Here is a 17,523-nt window from a genome sequence, read left to right on the forward strand (position 1 = left end):
CCCCCAAGGGATTTCCCCATGTATTTCACCGGAAAGCATAGAAGGTGGGGACTCGAAAGGTTGACCCCCTCCTAACCATATCTAAAGGCTAGGAATCCATTGGTGAGGTCGGTTTTTACCTCCGAATTCGAAGGGGCCTAACCCTAACCCTAAGTTGGTTTTTTCCCCCTATGGGATTTAACCATGTATTTCACCGGAAAGCATAGAAGGTGGAGACTCGAAACGTTGACCCCCTCCTAACCATATCTAAAGGCTAGGAATCCATTGGTGAGGTCGGTTTTTCCCTCCGAATTCAAGGGAGCCTAACCCTAACCCTAAGTTGGTTTTTTCCCCCTATGGGATTTCCCCATGTATTTCACCGGAAAGCATAGAAGGTGGGGACTCGAAAGGTTGACCCCCTCCTAACCATATCGAAAGGCTAGGAATCCATTGGTGAGGTCGGTTTTTACCTCCGAATTCGAAGGGGCCTAACCCTATCCCTAAGTTGGTTTTTTCCCCCTATGGGATTTCCCCATGTATTTCACCGGAAAGCATAGAAGGTGGGGACTCGAAACGTTGACCCCCTCCTAACCATATCTAAAGGCTAGGAATCCATTGGTGAGGTCAGTTTTTCCCTCCGAATTCAAGGGGGCCTATCCCTAACCCTAAGTTGGTTTTTTCCCCCTATGGGATTTCCCCATGTATTTCACCGGAAAGCATAGAAGGTGGGGAATCGAAACGTTGACCCCCTCCTAACCAGATCTAAAGGCTAGGAATCCATTGGTGAGGTCGGTTTTTACCTCCGAATTCGAAGGGGTCTAACCCTAACCATAAGTTGGTTTTTTCCCCCTATGGGATTTCCCCATGTATTTCACCGGAAAGCATAGAAGGTGGGGACTCGAACCGTTGACTCCCTCCTAACCTTATCTAAAGGCTAGGAATCCGTAGGTGAGGTCGGTTTTTACCTCCGAATTCAAGGGAGCCTAACCCTAACCCTAAGTTGGTTTTTTCCCCCTATGTGATTTCCCCATGTATTTCACCGGAAAGCATAGAAGGTGGGGACTCGAAAGGTTGACCCCCTCCTAACCATATCTAAAGGCTAGGAATCCATTGGTGAGGTCGGTTTTTCCCTCCGAATTCAAGGGGGCCTAACCCTAACCTTAAGTTGGTTTTTTCCCCCTATTGGATTTCCCCATGTATTTCACCGGAAAGCATAGAAGGTGGGGACTCGAAACGTTGACCCCCTCCTAACCATATCTAAAGGCTAGGAATCCATTGGTGAGGTCGATTTTTCCCTCTGAATTCAAGGGGGCCCAACCAAACCCAAAGTTGGTTTTTTCCCATTATGGGATTTCCCCATGTATTTCACCAGAAAGCATAGAAGGTGGGGACTCGAAAAGTTGCCCCCTCCTAACCATATCTAAAGGCTAGGAATCCATTGGTGAGGTCGGTTTTTCCCTCCGAATTCAAGGGGGCCTAACCTTAACCCTAAGTTGGTTTTTTCCCCCTATTGGATTTCCCCATGTATTTCACCGGAAAGCATAGAAGGTGGGGACTCGAAACGTTGACCCCCTCCTAACCATATCTAAAGGCGAGGAATCCATTGGTGAGGTCGGTTTTTACCTCCGAATTTAAGGGAGCCTAACCCTAACCCTAAGTTGGTTTTTTCCCCCTATGGGATTTCCCCATGTATTTCACTGGAAAGCATAGAAGGTGGGGACTCGAAAGGTTGACCCCCTCCTAACCATATCTAAAGGCTAGAAATCCATAGGTGAGGTCGGTTTTTACCTCCGAATTCGAAGGGGCCTAACCCTAACCATAAGTTGGTTTTTTCCCCCTATGGGATTTCCCCATGTATTTCACCGGAAAGCATAGAAGGTGGGGACTCGAATCGTTGACTCCCTCCTAACCTTATCTAAAGGCTAGGAATCCGTAGGTGAGGTCGGTTTTTACCTCCGAATTCGAAGGGGCCTAACCCTAACCATAAGTTGGTTTTTTCCCCCAAGGGATTTCCCCATGTATTTCACCGGAAAGCATAGAAGGTGGGGACTCGAAAGGTTGACCCCCTCCTAACCATATCTAAAGGCTAGGAATCCATTGGTGAGGTCGGTTTTTACCTCCGAATTCGAAGGGGCCTAACCCTAACCCTAAGTTGGTTTTTTCCCCCTATGGGATTTCCCCATGTATTTCACCGGAAAGCATAGAAGGTGGGGACTCGAAAGGTTGACCCCCTCCTAACCATATCTAAAGGCTAGGAATCCATTGGTGAGGTCGGTTTTTACCTCCGAATTCGAAGGGGCCTAACCCTAACCCTAAGTTGGTTTTTACCCCCTATGGGATTTCCCCATGTATTTCACCGGAAAGCATAGAAGGTGGGGACTCGAAACGTTGACCCCCTCCTAACCATATCTAAAGGCTAGGAATCCATTGGTGAGGTCAGTTTTTCCCTCCGAATTCAAGGGGGCCTATCCCTAACCCTAAGTTGGTTTTTTCCCCCTATGGGATTTCCCCATGTATTTCACTGGAAAGCATAGAAGGTGGGGACTCGAAAGGTTGACCCCCTCCTAACCATATCTAAATGCTAGGAATCCATTGGTGAGGTCGGTTTTTACCTCCGAATTCGAAGGGGCCTAACCCTAACCATAAGTTGGTTTTTTCCCCCTATGGGATTTCCCCATGTATTTCACCGGAAAGCATAGAAGGTGGGGACTCGAATCGTTGACTCCCTCCTAACCTTATCTAAAGGCTAGGAATCCATAGGTGAGGTCGGTTTTTACCTCCGAATTCAAGGGAGCCTAACCCTAACCCTAAGTTGGTTTTTTCCCCCTATGTGATTTCCCCATGTATTTCACCGGAAAGCATAGAAGGTGGGGACTCGAAAGGTTGACCCCCTCCTAACCATATCTAAAGGCTAGGAATCCATTGGTGAGGTCGGTTTTTCCCTCCGAATTCAAGGGGGCCTAACCCTAACCTTAAGTTGGTTTTTTCCCCCTATTGGATTTCCCCATGTATTTCACCGGAAAGCATAGAAGGTGGGGACTCGAAACGTTGACCCCCTCCTAACCATATCTAAAGGCTAGGAATCCATTGGTGAGGTCGATTTTTCCCTCTGAATTCAAGGGGGCCCAACCAAACCCAAAGTTGGTTTTTTCCCATTATGGGATTTCCCCATGTATTTCACCAGAAAGCATAGAAGGTGGGGACTCGAAAAGTTGCCCCCTCCTAACCATATCTAAAGGCTAGGAATCCATTGGTGAGGTCAGTTTTTCCCTCCGAATTCAAGGGGGCCTAACCTTAACCATAAGTTGGTTTTTTCCCCCTATTGGATTTCCCCATGTATTTCACCGGAAAGCATAGAAGGTGGGGACTCGAAACGTTGACCCCCTCCTAACCATATCTAAAGGCGAGGAATCCATTGGTGAGGTCGGTTTTTACCTCCGAATTTAAGGGAGCCTAACCCTAACCCTAAGTTGGTTTTTTCCCCCTATGGGATTTCCCCATGTATTTCACTGGAAAGCATAGAAGGTGGGGACTCGAAAGGTTGACCCCCTCCTAACCATATCTAAAGGCTAGAAATCCATAGGTGAGGTCGGTTTTTACCTCCGAATTCGAAGGGGCCTAACCCTAACCATAAGTTGGTTTTTTCCCCCTATGGGATTTCCCCATGTATTTCACCGGAAAGCATAGAAGGTGGGGACTCGAATCGTTGACTCCCTCCTAACCTTATCTAAAGGCTAGGAATCCGTAGGTGAGGTCGGTTTTTACCTCCGAATTCGAAGGGGCCTAACCCTAACCATAAGTTGGTTTTTTCCCCCAAGGGATTTCCCCATGTATTTCACCGGAAAGCATAGAAGGTGGGGACTCGAAAGGTTGACCCCCTCCTAACCATATCTAAAGGCTAGGAATCCATTGGTGAGGTCGGTTTTTACCTCCGAATTCGAAGGGGCCTAACCCTAACCCTAAGTTGGTTTTTTCCCCCTATGGGATTTAACCATGTATTTCACCGGAAAGCATAGAAGGTGGAGACTCGAAACGTTGACCCCCTCCTAACCATATCTAAAGGCTAGGAATCCATTGGTGAGGTCGGTTTTTCCCTCCGAATTCAAGGGAGCCTAACCCTAACCCTAAGTTGGTTTTTTCCCCCTATGGGATTTCCCCATGTATTTCACCGGAAAGCATAGAAGGTGGGGACTCGAAAGGTTGACCCCCTCCTAACCATATCGAAAGGCTAGGAATCCATTGGTGAGGTCGGTTTTTACCTCCGAATTCGAAGGGGCCTAACCCTATCCCTAAGTTGTTTTTTCCCCCTATGGGATTTCCCCATGTATTTCACCGGAAAGCATAGAAGGTGGGAACTCGAAACGTTGACCCCCTCCTAACCATATCTAAAGGCTAGGAATCCATTGGTGAGGTCAGTTTTTCCCTCCGAATTCAAGGGGGCCTATCCCTAACCCTAAGTTGTTTTTTTCCCCCTATGGGATTTCCCCATGTATTTCACCGGAAAGCCTAGAAGGTGGGGAATCGAAACGTTGACCCCCTCCTAACCATATCTAAAGGCTAGGAATCCATTGGTGAGGTCGGTTTTTACCTCCGAATTCGAAGGGGCCTAACCCTAACCATAAGTTGGTTTTTTCCCCTTATGGTATTTCCCCATGTATTTCACCGAAAGCATAGAAGGTGGGGACTCGAATCGTAGACTCCCTCCTAACCTTATCTAAAGGCTCGGAATCCATTGGTGAGGTCGGTTTTTCCCTCCAAATTCAAGGGGGCCTAACCCAAACCTAAGTTGGTTTTTTCCCCTTATGGGATTTCCCCATGTATTTCACCGGAAAGCATAGAAGGTGGGGACTCAAAATGTTGACCCTCTCCTAAACATATATAATGGCTTGAAATCCAATGGTGAAGTCGAATTCAAGAGGGCCTAACCGTAACCCTAAGTTGGTTTTTTCGCCCTATGGGATTTCTCCGTGTATTTCACCAGAAAGCATAGATGGGGGGAACTCGAAATGTTGACCCTTCCTAACCATATCTAAAGGCTAGGAATCCATTGGTGAGGTCGGTTTTTCCCTCTGAATTCAAGGGGGCCCAACCCAACCCTAAGTTGGTTTTTCCCCCCTATGGGATTTCCACATGTATTTCACCAGAAAGCATAGAAGGTGGGGCCTCGAAATGTTGCCCCCTCCTAACCACATCTAAAGGCTAGGAATCCATTGGTGAGGTCGGTTTTTCCCTCTGAATTCAAGGGGGCCAAACCCAACCCAAAGTTGGTTTTTTCCCATTATGGGATTTCCCCATGTATTTCACCGGAGAGCATAGAAGGTGGGACTCGAAAAGTTGCCCCCTCCTAACCACATCCAAAAGCTAGGAATCCATTGGTGAGGTCGGTTTTTCCCTCCGAATTCAAGGGGGCCTAACCCTAACCCTAAGTTGGTTTTTGCCCCCTATGGGATTTCCCCATGTATTTCACCAGAAAGCATAGAAGGTGGGGACTCGAAACGTTGACCCCCTCCTAACCATATCTAAAGGTTGGAATCCATTGGTGAGGTCGGTTTTTACCTCCAAATTCGAAGGGGCCTAACCCTAACCCTAAGTTGGTTTTTTCCCCCTATGGGATTTCCCTATGTATTTCACCGGAAAACATAGAAGGTGGGGACTCAAAATGTTGACCCTCTCCTAAACATATCTAATGACTTGAAATCCAATGGGGAAGTCGAATTCAAGAGGGCCTAACCGTAACCCTAAGTTGGTTTTTTCCCCCTATTGGATTTCCCCATGTATTTCACCGGAAAGCATAGAAGGTGGGGACTCGAAACGTTGACCCCCTCCTAACCACATCTAAAGGCTAGGAATCCATTGGTGAGGTCAGTTTTTCCCTCCGAATTCAAGGGGGTCTATCCCTAACCCTAAGTTGGTTTTTTCCCCCTATGGGATTTCCCCATGTATTTCACCGGAAAGCATAGAAGGTGGGGAATCTAAACGTTGACCCCCTCCTAACCTTATCTAAAGGCTAGGAATCCGTTGGTGAGGTCGGTTTTTCCCTCCAAATTCAAGGGGGCCTAACGCAAACCTAAGTTGGTTTTTTCCCCTTATGGGATTTCCCCATGTATTTCACCGGAAAGCATAGAAGGTGGGGACTCAAAATGTTGACCCTCTCCTAAACATATATAATGGCTTGAAATCCAATGGTGAAGTCGAATTCAAGAGGGCCTAACCGTAACCCTAAGTTGGTTTTTTCGCCCTATGGGATTTCTCCGTGTATTTCACCAGAAAGAATAGATGGGGGGAACTCGAAATGTTGACCCTTCCTAACCATATCTAAAGGCTAGGAATCCATTGGTGAGGTCGGTTTTTCCCTCTGAATTCAAGGGGGCCCAACCCAACCCTAAGTTGGTTTTTCCCCCCTATGGGATTTCCACATGTATTTCACCAGAAAGCATAGAAGGTGTGGCCTCGAAATGTTGCCCCCTCCTAACCACATCTAAAGGCTAGGAATCCATTGGTGAGGTCGGTTTTTCCCTCTGAATTCAAGGGGGCCAAACCCAACCCAAAGTTGGTTTTTTCCCATTATGGGATTTCCCCATGTATTTCACCGGAGAGCATAGAAGGTGGGACTCGAAAAGTTGCCCCCTCCTAACCACATCCAAAAGCTAGGAATCCATTGGTGAGGTCGGTTTTTCCCTCCGAATTCAAGGGGGCCTAACCCTAACCCTAAGTTGGTTTTTGCCCCCTATGGGATTTCCCCATGTATTTCACCAGAAAGCATAGAAGGTGGGGACTCGAAACGTTGACCCCCTCCTAACCATATCTAAAGGTTGGAATCCATTGGTGAGGTCGGTTTTTACCTCCAAATTCGAAGGGGCCTAACCCTAACCCTAAGTTGGTTTTTTCCCCCTATGGGATTTCCCTATGTATTTCACCGGAAAACATAGAAGGTGGGGACTCAAAATGTTGACCCTCTCCTAAACATATCTAATGACTTGAAATCCAATGGGGAAGTCGAATTCAAGAGGGCCTAACCGTAACCCTAAGTTGGTTTTTTCCCCCTATTGGATTTCCCCATGTATTTCACCGGAAAGCATAGAAGGTGGGGACTCGAAACGTTGACCCCCTCCTAACCACATCTAAAGGCTAGGAATCCATTGGTGAGGTCAGTTTTTCCCTCTGAATTCAAGGGGGTCTATCCCTAACCCTAAGTTGGTTTTTTCCCCCTATGGGATTTCCCCATGTATTTCACCGGAAAGCATAGAAGGTGGGGAATCTAAACGTTGACCCCCTCCTAACCTTATCTAAAGGCTAGGAATCCGTTGGTGAGGTCGGTTTTTCCCTCCAAATTCAAGGGGGCCTAACCCAAACCTAAGTTGGTTTTTTCCCCTTATGGGATTTCCCCATGTATTTCACCAGAAAGCATAGAAGGTGGGGACTCGAAACGTTGACCCCCTCCTAACCATATCTAAAGGTTGGAATCCATTGGTGAGGTCGGTTTTTACCTCCAAATTCGAAGGGGCCTAACCCTAACCCTAAGTTGGTTTTTTCCCCCTATGGGATTTCCCTATGTATTTCACCGGAAAACATAGAAGGTGGGGACTCAAAATGTTGACCCTCTCCTAAACATATCTAATGACTTGAAATCCAATGGGGAAGTCGAATTCAAGAGGGCCTAACCGTAACCCTAAGTTGGTTTTTTCCCCCTATTGGATTTCCCCATGTATTTCACCGGAAAGCATAGAAGGTGGGGACTCGAAACGTTGACCCCCTCCTAACCACATCTAAAGGCTAGGAATCCATTGGTGAGGTCAGTTTTTCCCTCCGAATTCAAGGGGGTCTATCCCTAACCCTAAGTTGGTTTTTTCCCCCTATGGGATTTCCCCATGTATTTCACCGGAAAGCATAGAAGGTGGGGAATCTAAACGTTGACCCCCTCCTAACCTTATCTAAAGGCTAGGAATCCGTTGGTGAGGTCGGTTTTTCCCTCCAAATTCAAGGGGGCCTAACGCAAACCTAAGTTGGTTTTTTCCCCTTATGGGATTTCCCCATGTATTTCACCGGAAAGCATAGAAGGTGGGGACTCAAAATGTTGACCCTCTCCTAAACATATATAATGGCTTGAAATCCAATGGTGAAGTCGAATTCAAGAGGGCCTAACCGTAACCCTAAGTTGGTTTTTTCGCCCTATGGGATTTCTCCGTGTATTTCACCAGAAAGAATAGATGGGGGGAACTCGAAATGTTGACCCTTCCTAACCATATCTAAAGGCTAGGAATCCATTGGTGAGGTCGGTTTTTCCCTCTGAATTCAAGGGGGCCCAACCCAACCCTAAGTTGGTTTTTCCCCCCTATGGGATTTCCACATGTATTTCACCAGAAAGCATAGAAGGTGTGGCCTCGAAATGTTGCCCCCTCCTAACCACATCTAAAGGCTAGGAATCCATTGGTGAGGTCGGTTTTTCCCTCTGAATTCAAGGGGGCCAAACCCAACCCAAAGTTGGTTTTTTCCCATTATGGGATTTCCCCATGTATTTCACCGGAGAGCATAGAAGGTGGGACTCGAAAAGTTGCCCCCTCCTAACCACATCCAAAAGCTAGGAATCCATTGGTGAGGTCGGTTTTTCCCTCCGAATTCAAGGGGGCCTAACCCTAACCCTAAGTTGGTTTTTGCCCCCTATGGGATTTCCCCATGTATTTCACCAGAAAGCATAGAAGGTGGGGACTCGAAACGTTGACCCCCTCCTAACCATATCTAAAGGTTGGAATCCATTGGTGAGGTCGGTTTTTACCTCCAAATTCGAAGGGGCCTAACCCTAACCCTAAGTTGGTTTTTTCCCCCTATGGGATTTCCCTATGTATTTCACCGGAAAACATAGAAGGTGGGGACTCAAAATGTTGACCCTCTCCTAAACATATCTAATGACTTGAAATCCAATGGGGAAGTCGAATTCAAGAGGGCCTAACCGTAACCCTAAGTTGGTTTTTTCCCCCTATTGGATTTCCCCATGTATTTCACCGGAAAGCATAGAAGGTGGGGACTCGAAACGTTGACCCCCTCCTAACCACATCTAAAGGCTAGGAATCCATTGGTGAGGTCAGTTTTTCCCTCTGAATTCAAGGGGGTCTATCCCTAACCCTAAGTTGGTTTTTTCCCCCTATGGGATTTCCCCATGTATTTCACCGGAAAGCATAGAAGGTGGGGAATCTAAACGTTGACCCCCTCCTAACCTTATCTAAAGGCTAGGAATCCGTTGGTGAGGTCGGTTTTTCCCTCCAAATTCAAGGGGGCCAAACCCAAACCTAAGTTGGTTTTTTCCCCTTATGGGATTTCCCCATGTATTTCACCAGAAAGCATAGAAGGTGGGGACTCGAAACGTTGACCCCCTCCTAACCATATCTAAAGGTTGGAATCCATTGGTGAGGTCGGTTTTTACCTCCAAATTCGAAGGGGCCTAACCCTAACCCTAAGTTGGTTTTTTCCCCCTATGGGATTTCCCTATGTATTTCACCGGAAAACATAGAAGGTGGGGACTCAAAATGTTGACCCTCTCCTAAACATATCTAATGACTTGAAATCCAATGGGGAAGTCGAATTCAAGAGGGCCTAACCGTAACCCTAAGTTGGTTTTTTCCCCCTATTGGATTTCCCCATGTATTTCACCGGAAAGCATAGAAGGTGGGGACTCGAAACGTTGACCCCCTCCTAACCACATCTAAAGGCTAGGAATCCATTGGTGAGGTCAGTTTTTCCCTCCGAATTCAAGGGGGTCTATCCCTAACCCTAAGTTGGTTTTTTCCCCCTATGGGATTTCCCCATGTATTTCACCGGAAAGCATAGAAGGTGGGGAATCTAAACGTTGACCCCCTCCTAACCTTATCTAAAGGCTAGGAATCCGTTGGTGAGGTCGGTTTTTCCCTCCAAATTCAAGGGGGCCTAACCCAAACCTAAGTTGGTTTTTTCCCCTTATGGGATTTCCCCATGTATTTCACCGGAAAACATAGAAGGTGGGGACTCAAAATGTTGACCCTCTCCTAAACATATCTAATGACTTGAAATCCAATGGTGAAGTCGAATTCAAGAGGGCCTAACCGTAACCCTAAGTTGGTTTTTTCCCCCTATTGGATTTCCCCATGTATTTCACCGGAAAGCATAGAAGGTGGGGACTCGAAACGTTGACCCCCTCCTAACCATATCTAAAGGCTAGGGATCCATTGGTGAGGTCGGTTTTTACCTCCGAATTCAAGGGGGCCTACCCCTAACCCTAAGTTGGTTTTTTCCCCCTATGGGATTTCCCCATGTATTTCACCGGAAAGCATAGAAGGTGGGGAATCGAAACGTTGACCCCCTCCTAACCATATCTAAGGGCTAGAAATCCATTGGTGAGGTCGGTTTTTACCTCCAAATTCGAAGGGGCCTAACCCTAACCATAAGTTGGTTTTTTCCCCCTATGGGATTTCCCTATGTGTTTCACCGGAAAGCATAGAAGGTGGGGACTCGAATCGTTGACTCCCTCCTAACCTAATCTAAAGGCTAGGAATCCGTTGGTGAGGTCGGTTTTTCCCTCCGAATTCAAAGGGGCCTAACCCAACCCTACGTTGGTTTCTTCCCCCTATGGGATTTCCCCATGTATTCCACCGGAAAGCATAGAAGTTGGGGACTCGAAAGGTCGACCCCCTCCTAACCATATCTAAAGGCTAGGAATCCATTGGTGAGGTTGGCTTTTGCCTCCGAATTCAAGGGGGCCTAAGCCTAAGCCTAACTTGGTTTTTCCCCCCTATGGGATTTCCCCATTTATTTCACCGGAAAGCATAGAAGGTGGGGACACGAAAAGTTGAGCCCCACCTAACCATATCTAAGGGTCGTAATCCGTTGTTGAGGTCGGTTTTTCCCTCTGAATTCAAAGGGGCCTAACCCAACCCTAAGTTGGTTTTTTCCCCCTATGGGATTTCCCCATGTATTTCACCGGAAAGCATAGAATGTGGGGACTCCAACGGCCGACCTCCTCCTAACCATATCAAAAGGCTAGGAATCAATTGGTGAGGTCGGTTTTTCCCTCAAAATTCAAGGGGGACTAACCCTAACCCTAAGTTGGTTTTTCCCCACTATGGGATTTCCCCATGTATTTCAACGGAAAGCATAGAAGGTGAGATCTCGAAACGTTGACCCCCTCCTAACCATATCTAAAAGCTAGGAATCCGTTGGTGAGGTTGGTTTTTCCTCCAAATTCAAGGAGGCCTAACCCTAACTTGGTTTTTTTCCCCTATGGGATTTCCCCATGAATTTCACCGGAAAGCATAGAAGGTGGGGACTTGAAATGTTGACGCCCTCCTAACCATATCTAAAGGCTAGGAATCCGTTGGTGAGGTCGGTTTTTACCTCCGAATTCAATGGGGCCTAACCCAACCCTAAGTTGGTTTTTTCCCCCTATGGGATTTCCCCATGTATTTCACCGGAAAGCATAGAAGGTGGGGACTAGAAAACTTGAGCCCCACCTAACCATATCTAAAGGCTAGGAGGCAATTGGTGAGGTCAGTTTTTCCCTCCGAATAAAAGGGGGCCTCACGAAACCCAAAGTTGGTTTTTTCCCATTATGGGATTTCCCCATGTATTTCACCGGAGAGCATAGAAGGTGGGGACTCAAAAAGTTGCCCCCTCTTAACCATATCCAAAAGCTAGGAATCCATTGGTGAGGTCGGTTTTTACCTCCGAATTCAATGGGGCCTAACCCAACCCTAAGTTGGTTTTTCCCCCCTATGGGATATCCCCATGTATTTCACCGTAAAGCATAGAATGTGGGGACTCCAACGGCCAACCTCCTCCTAACCATATCAAAAGGCTAGGAATCAATTGGTGAGGTCGGTTTTTCCCTCAAAATTCAAGGGGGACTAACCCTAACCCTAATTTGGTTTTTTCGTCCTATGGGATTTCCCCATATATTTCACAGGAAAGCTTAGAAGGTGGGGACTCAAAAGGTTGACCCCCTCCTAACCATATCTGAAGGCTAGGAATTTGTTGGAGACGTCAGTTTTTCCCTCCGATTTCAAGGGGGCCTAACCCTACCATAATTTGGTTTTTCCCCACTATGGGATTTCCCCATGTATTTCAACGGAAAGCATAGAAGGTGAGATCTCGAAACGTTGACCCCCTCCTAACCATATCTAAAGGCTAGGAATCCGTTGGTGAGGTCGGTTTTTCCTCCAAATTCAAGGAGGCCTAACCCTAACCCTAACTTGGTTTTTTTCCCCTATGGGATTTCCCCATGAATTTCACCGGAAAGCATAGAAGGTGGGGACTCGAAATGTTGACCCCCTCCCAACCGTATCTAAAGGCTAGGAATCCATTGGTGAGGTTGGCTTTTCCCTCCGAATTCAATGCGGCCTAACCCAACCCTAAGTTGGTTTTTTTCCCCTATGGGATTTTCCCATGTATTTCACCGGAAAGCATAGAAGGTGGGGACTCGAAACGTTGATCCCCTCATAATAATATTGAAAGGCTAGGAATCCGTTGGTGAGGTCGGTTTTTCCCTCCGAATTCAAGGGGGGCTAAATGTAACCCTGTTGGTTTTTCTCCCCCTATGGGATTTCCCCATGTATTTCACCCGAAAGCATAGAAGGTGGGGACCCGAAAGGTTGACACCCTCCTAACCATATCTAAAGGCTAGGAATCCATTGGTGATGTTGGTTTTTCCCTCCAAATTCAAGGGGGCCTAACTGTAACCCTAAGTTGGTTTTTTCCACCTATGGGATTTCCCCATGTATTTCACCGGAGAGCATAGAAGGTGGGACTCGAAAAGTTGCCCCCTCCTAACCACATCCAAAAGCTAGGAATCCATTGGTGAGGTCGGTTTTTCCCTCTGAATTCAAGGGGGCTTAACCCTAACCCTAAGTTGGTTTTTTCCCCCTATGGGATTTCCCCATGTATTTCACCGGAAAGCATAGAAGGTGGGGACTCGAAAAGTTGACCCCCACCTAACCATATCTAAGGCTCGGAATCCATTGTTGAGGTCGGTTTTTCCCTCCGAATTCAAATAGGCCTAACACAACCCTAAGTTCTTTTTTCCCCCCTATGGGATATCCCCATGTATTTCACCGTAAAGCATAGAAGGTGGGGACTCGAAAGATTGACCCCCTCTTAACCATATCTAAAGGCTAGGAATCCATTGGTGAGGTTGGTTTTTCCCTCAAAATTCAAGGGGGCCTAACCCTAACCCTAACTTTGTTTTTTCCCCCTATGGGATTTCACCATTTATTTCACCGGAAAGCATAGAAGGTGTGGACTCGAAACGATGACCCCCTCCTAACCATATCTAAAGGGTAGGAATCTATTGGTGAGGTCGGTTTTTCCCTCAAAATTCAAGGGGGACTAACCCTAACCCTAATTTGGTTTTTTCGTCCTATGGGATTTCCCCATGTATTTCACAGGAAAGCTTAGAAGGTGGGGACTCAAAAGGTTGACCCCCTCCTAACCATATCTGAAGGCTAGGAATCCGTTGGTGAGGTCGGTTTTTCCTCCAAATTCAAGAAGGCCTAACCCTAACCCTAACTTGGTTTTTTTCCCCTATGGGATTTCCCCATGAATTTCACCGGAAAGCAGAGAAGGTGGGGACTTGAAATGTTGACCCCCTCCCAACCATATCTAAAGGCTAGGAATCCATTGGTGAGGTTGGCTTTTCCCTCCGAATTCAATGGGGCCTAACCCAACCCTAAGTTGGTTTTTTTCCCCTATGGGATTTTCCCATGTATTTCGCCGGAAAGCATAGAAGGTGGGGACTCGAAAGATTGACCCCCTCTTAACCATATCTAAAGGCTAGGAATCCATTGGTGAGGTTGGTTTTTCCCTCAAAATTCAAGGGGGCCTAACCCTAACCCTAACTTTGTTTTTCCCCCTATGGGATTTCCCCATGTATTTCACCGGAAAGCATAGAAGGTGGGGACTTGAAAGGTGGACCCCCTCCTAACCATATCTAAAGGCTAGCAATCCTTTGGTGAGGTCAGTTTTTCCCTCCGAATTCAAAGGGGCCTAACCCAACCCTACTTTGGTTTATTCCCCCTATGGGATTTCCCCATGTATTCCACCGGAAAGCATAGAAGTTGGTGACTCGAAAAGGTGAACCCCTCCTAACCATATCTAAAGGCTAGGAATCCATTGGTGAGGTCGGTTTTTCCCTCTGAATTCAAAGGGGCCTAACCCTAACCCTAAGTTTTTTTTTCCCCCTATGGGATTTCCCCATGTATTTCACCGGAAAGCATAGAAGGTGGGGACTCGAAACGTTGACCCCCTCCTAACCATATCTAAAGGCTAGGAATCCATTGGTGAGGTCGGTTTTTACCTCCGAATTCAAAGGGGCCTAACCCTAACCCTAAGGTTTTTTTTTTTCCCCTATGGGATTTCCCCATGTATTTCACCGGAAAGCATAGAAGGTGGGGACTCGAAATGTTGACCCCCTCCTAACCATATCTAAAGGCTAGGAATCCATTGGTGAGGTCGGTTTTTACCCCCGAATTCGAAGGGGCCTAACCCTAACCCTAAGTTGGTTTTTTCCCATTATGGTATTTCCCCATGTATTTCACCGGAAAGCATTGAAGGTGGGAACTCGAAATGTTGCCCCCTCCTAACCAAATCTAAAGGCTAGGAATCCATTGGTGAGGTCAGTTTTTACCTCCGAATTCGAAGGGGCCTAACCCTAACCCTAAGTTGGTTTTTCCCCCCTATAGGATTTCCCCATGTATTTCACCGGAAAGCATAGAAGGTGGGGACTCGAAAAGTTGCCCCCTCCTAACCACATCCAAAAGCTAGGAATCCATTGGTGAGGTCGGTTTTTCCCTCCGAATTCAAGGGGGCTTAACCCTAACCCTAAGTTGGTTTTTTCCCCCTATGGGATTTCCCCATGTATTTCACCGGAAAGCATAGAAGGTGGGGATTCGAAAAGGTGAACCCCTCCTAACCATATCTAAAGGCTAGGAATCCATTGGTGAGGTCGGTTTTTCCCTCTGAATTCAAAGGGGCCTAACCCTAACCCTAAGTTTTTTTTTTTTCCCCTATGGGATTTCCCCATGTATTTCACCGGAAAGCATAGAAGGTGGGGACTCGAAATGTTGACCCCCTCCTAACCATATCTAAAGGCTAGGAATCCATTGGTGAGGTCGGTTTTTACCCCCGAATTCGAAGGGGCCTAACCCTAACCCTAAGTTGGTTTTTTCCCATTATGGTATTTCCCCATGTATTTCACCGGAAAGCATTGAAGGTGGGAACTCGAAATGTTGCCCCCTCCTAACCAAATCTAAAGGCTAGGAATCCATTGGTGAGGTCAGTTTTTACCTCCGAATTCAAGGGGGCCTAACCCAACCCTAAGTTGGTTTTTCCCCCCTATAGGATTTCCCCATGTATTTCACCGGAAAGCATAGAAGGTGGGGACTCGAAACGTTGACCCCCTCCTAACCATATCTAAAGGCTAGGAATCCATTGGTGAGGTCGGTTTTTCCCTCCAAATTCAAGGGGGCCTAACCCAAACCTAAGTTGGTTTTTTCCCCTTATGCGATTTCCCTATGTATTTCACCGGAAAGCATAGAAGGTGGGGACTCAAAAAGTTGACCCTCTCCTAAACAAATATAATGGCTTGAAATCTAATGGTGAAGTCGAATTCAAGAGGGCCTAACCCTAACCCTAAGTTGGTTTTTTCCCCCTATGGGATTTCCCCATGTATTTCACCGGAAAGCATAGAAGGTGGGAACTCGAAACGTTGACCCCCTTCTAACCATATCTAAAGGCTAGGAATCCATTGGTGAGGTCAGTTTTTCCCTCCGAATTCAAGGGGGCCTATCCCTAACCCTAAGTTGTTTTTTTCCCCCTATGGGATTTCCCCATGTATTTCACCGGAAAGCCTAGAAGGTGGGGAATCGAAACGTTGACCCCCTCCTAACCATATCTAAAGGCTAGGAATCCATTGGTGAGGTCGGTTTTTACCTCCGAATTCGAAGGGGCCTAACCCTAACCATAAGTTGGTTTTTTCCCCCTATGGGATTTCCCCATGTATTTCACCGGAAAGCATAGAAGGTGGGGACTCGAAAAGTTGACCCCCACCTAACCATATCTAAGGCTCGGAATCCATTGTTGAGGTCGGTTTTTCCCTCCGAATTCAAATAGGCCTAACACAACCCTAAGTTCTTTTTTCCCCCCTATGGGATATCCCCATGTATTTCACCGTAAAGCATAGAAGGTGGGGACTCGAAAGATTGACCCCCTCTTAACCATATCTAAAGGCTAGGAATCCATTGGTGAGGTTGGTTTTTCCCTCAAAATTCAAGGGGGCCTAACCCTAACCCTAACTTTGTTTTTTCCCCCTATGGGATTTCACCATTTATTTCACCGGAAAGCATAGAAGGTGTGGACTCGAAACGATGACCCCCTCCTAACCATATCTAAAGGGTAGGAATCTATTGGTGAGGTCGGTTTTTCCCTCAAAATTCAAGGGGGACTAACCCTAACCCTAATTTGGTTTTTTCGTCCTATGGGATTTCCCCATGTATTTCACAGGAAAGCTTAGAAGGTGGGGACTCAAAAGGTTGACCCCCTCCTAACCATATCTGAAGGCTAGGAATCCGTTGGTGAGGTCGGTTTTTCCTCCAAATTCAAGAAGGCCTAACCCTAACCCTAACTTGGTTTTTTTCCCCTATGGGATTTCCCCATGAATTTCACCGGAAAGCAGAGAAGGTGGGGACTTGAAATGTTGACCCCCTCCCAACCATATCTAAAGGCTAGGAATCCATTGGTGAGGTTGGCTTTTCCCTCCGAATTCAATGGGGCCTAACCCAACCCTAAGTTGGTTTTTTTCCCCTATGGGATTTTCCCATGTATTTCGCCGGAAAGCATAGAAGGTGGGGACTCGAAAGATTGACCCCCTCTTAACCATATCTAAAGGCTAGGAATCCATTGGTGAGGTTGGTTTTTCCCTCAAAATTCAAGGGGGCCTAACCCTAACCCTAACTTTGTTTTTCCCCCTATGGGATTTCCCCATGTATTTCACCGGAAAGCATAGAAGGTGGGGACTTGAAAGGTGGACCCCCTCCTAACCATATCTAAAGGCTAGCAATCCTTTGGTGAGGTCAGTTTTTCCCTCCGAATTCAAAGGGGCCTAACCCAACCCTACTTTGGTTTATTCCCCCTATGGGATTTCCCCATGTATTCCACCGGAAAGCATAGAAGTTGGTGACTCGAAAAGTTGCCCCCTCCTAACCACATCCAAAAGCTAGGAATCCATTGGTGAGGTCGGTTTTTCCCTCCGAATTCAAGGGGGCTTAACCCTAACCCTAAGTTGGTTTTTTCCCCCTATGGGATTTCCCCATGTATTTCACCGGAAAGCATAGAAGGTGGGGATTCGAAAAGGTGAACCCCTCCTAACCATATCTAAAGGCTAGGAATCCATTGGTGAGGTCGGTTTTTCCCTCTGAATTCAAAGGGGCCTAACCCTAACCCTAAGTTTTTTTTTCCCCCTATGGGATTTCCCCATGTATTTCACCGGAAAGCATAGAAGGTGGGGACTCGAAACGTTGACCCCCTCCT

Source organism: Natrix helvetica, assembly GCF_964273705.1.
Source record: "Natrix helvetica genome assembly, chromosome: 3".
Lineage (NCBI taxonomy): Eukaryota > Metazoa > Chordata > Lepidosauria > Squamata > Natricidae > Natrix > Natrix helvetica.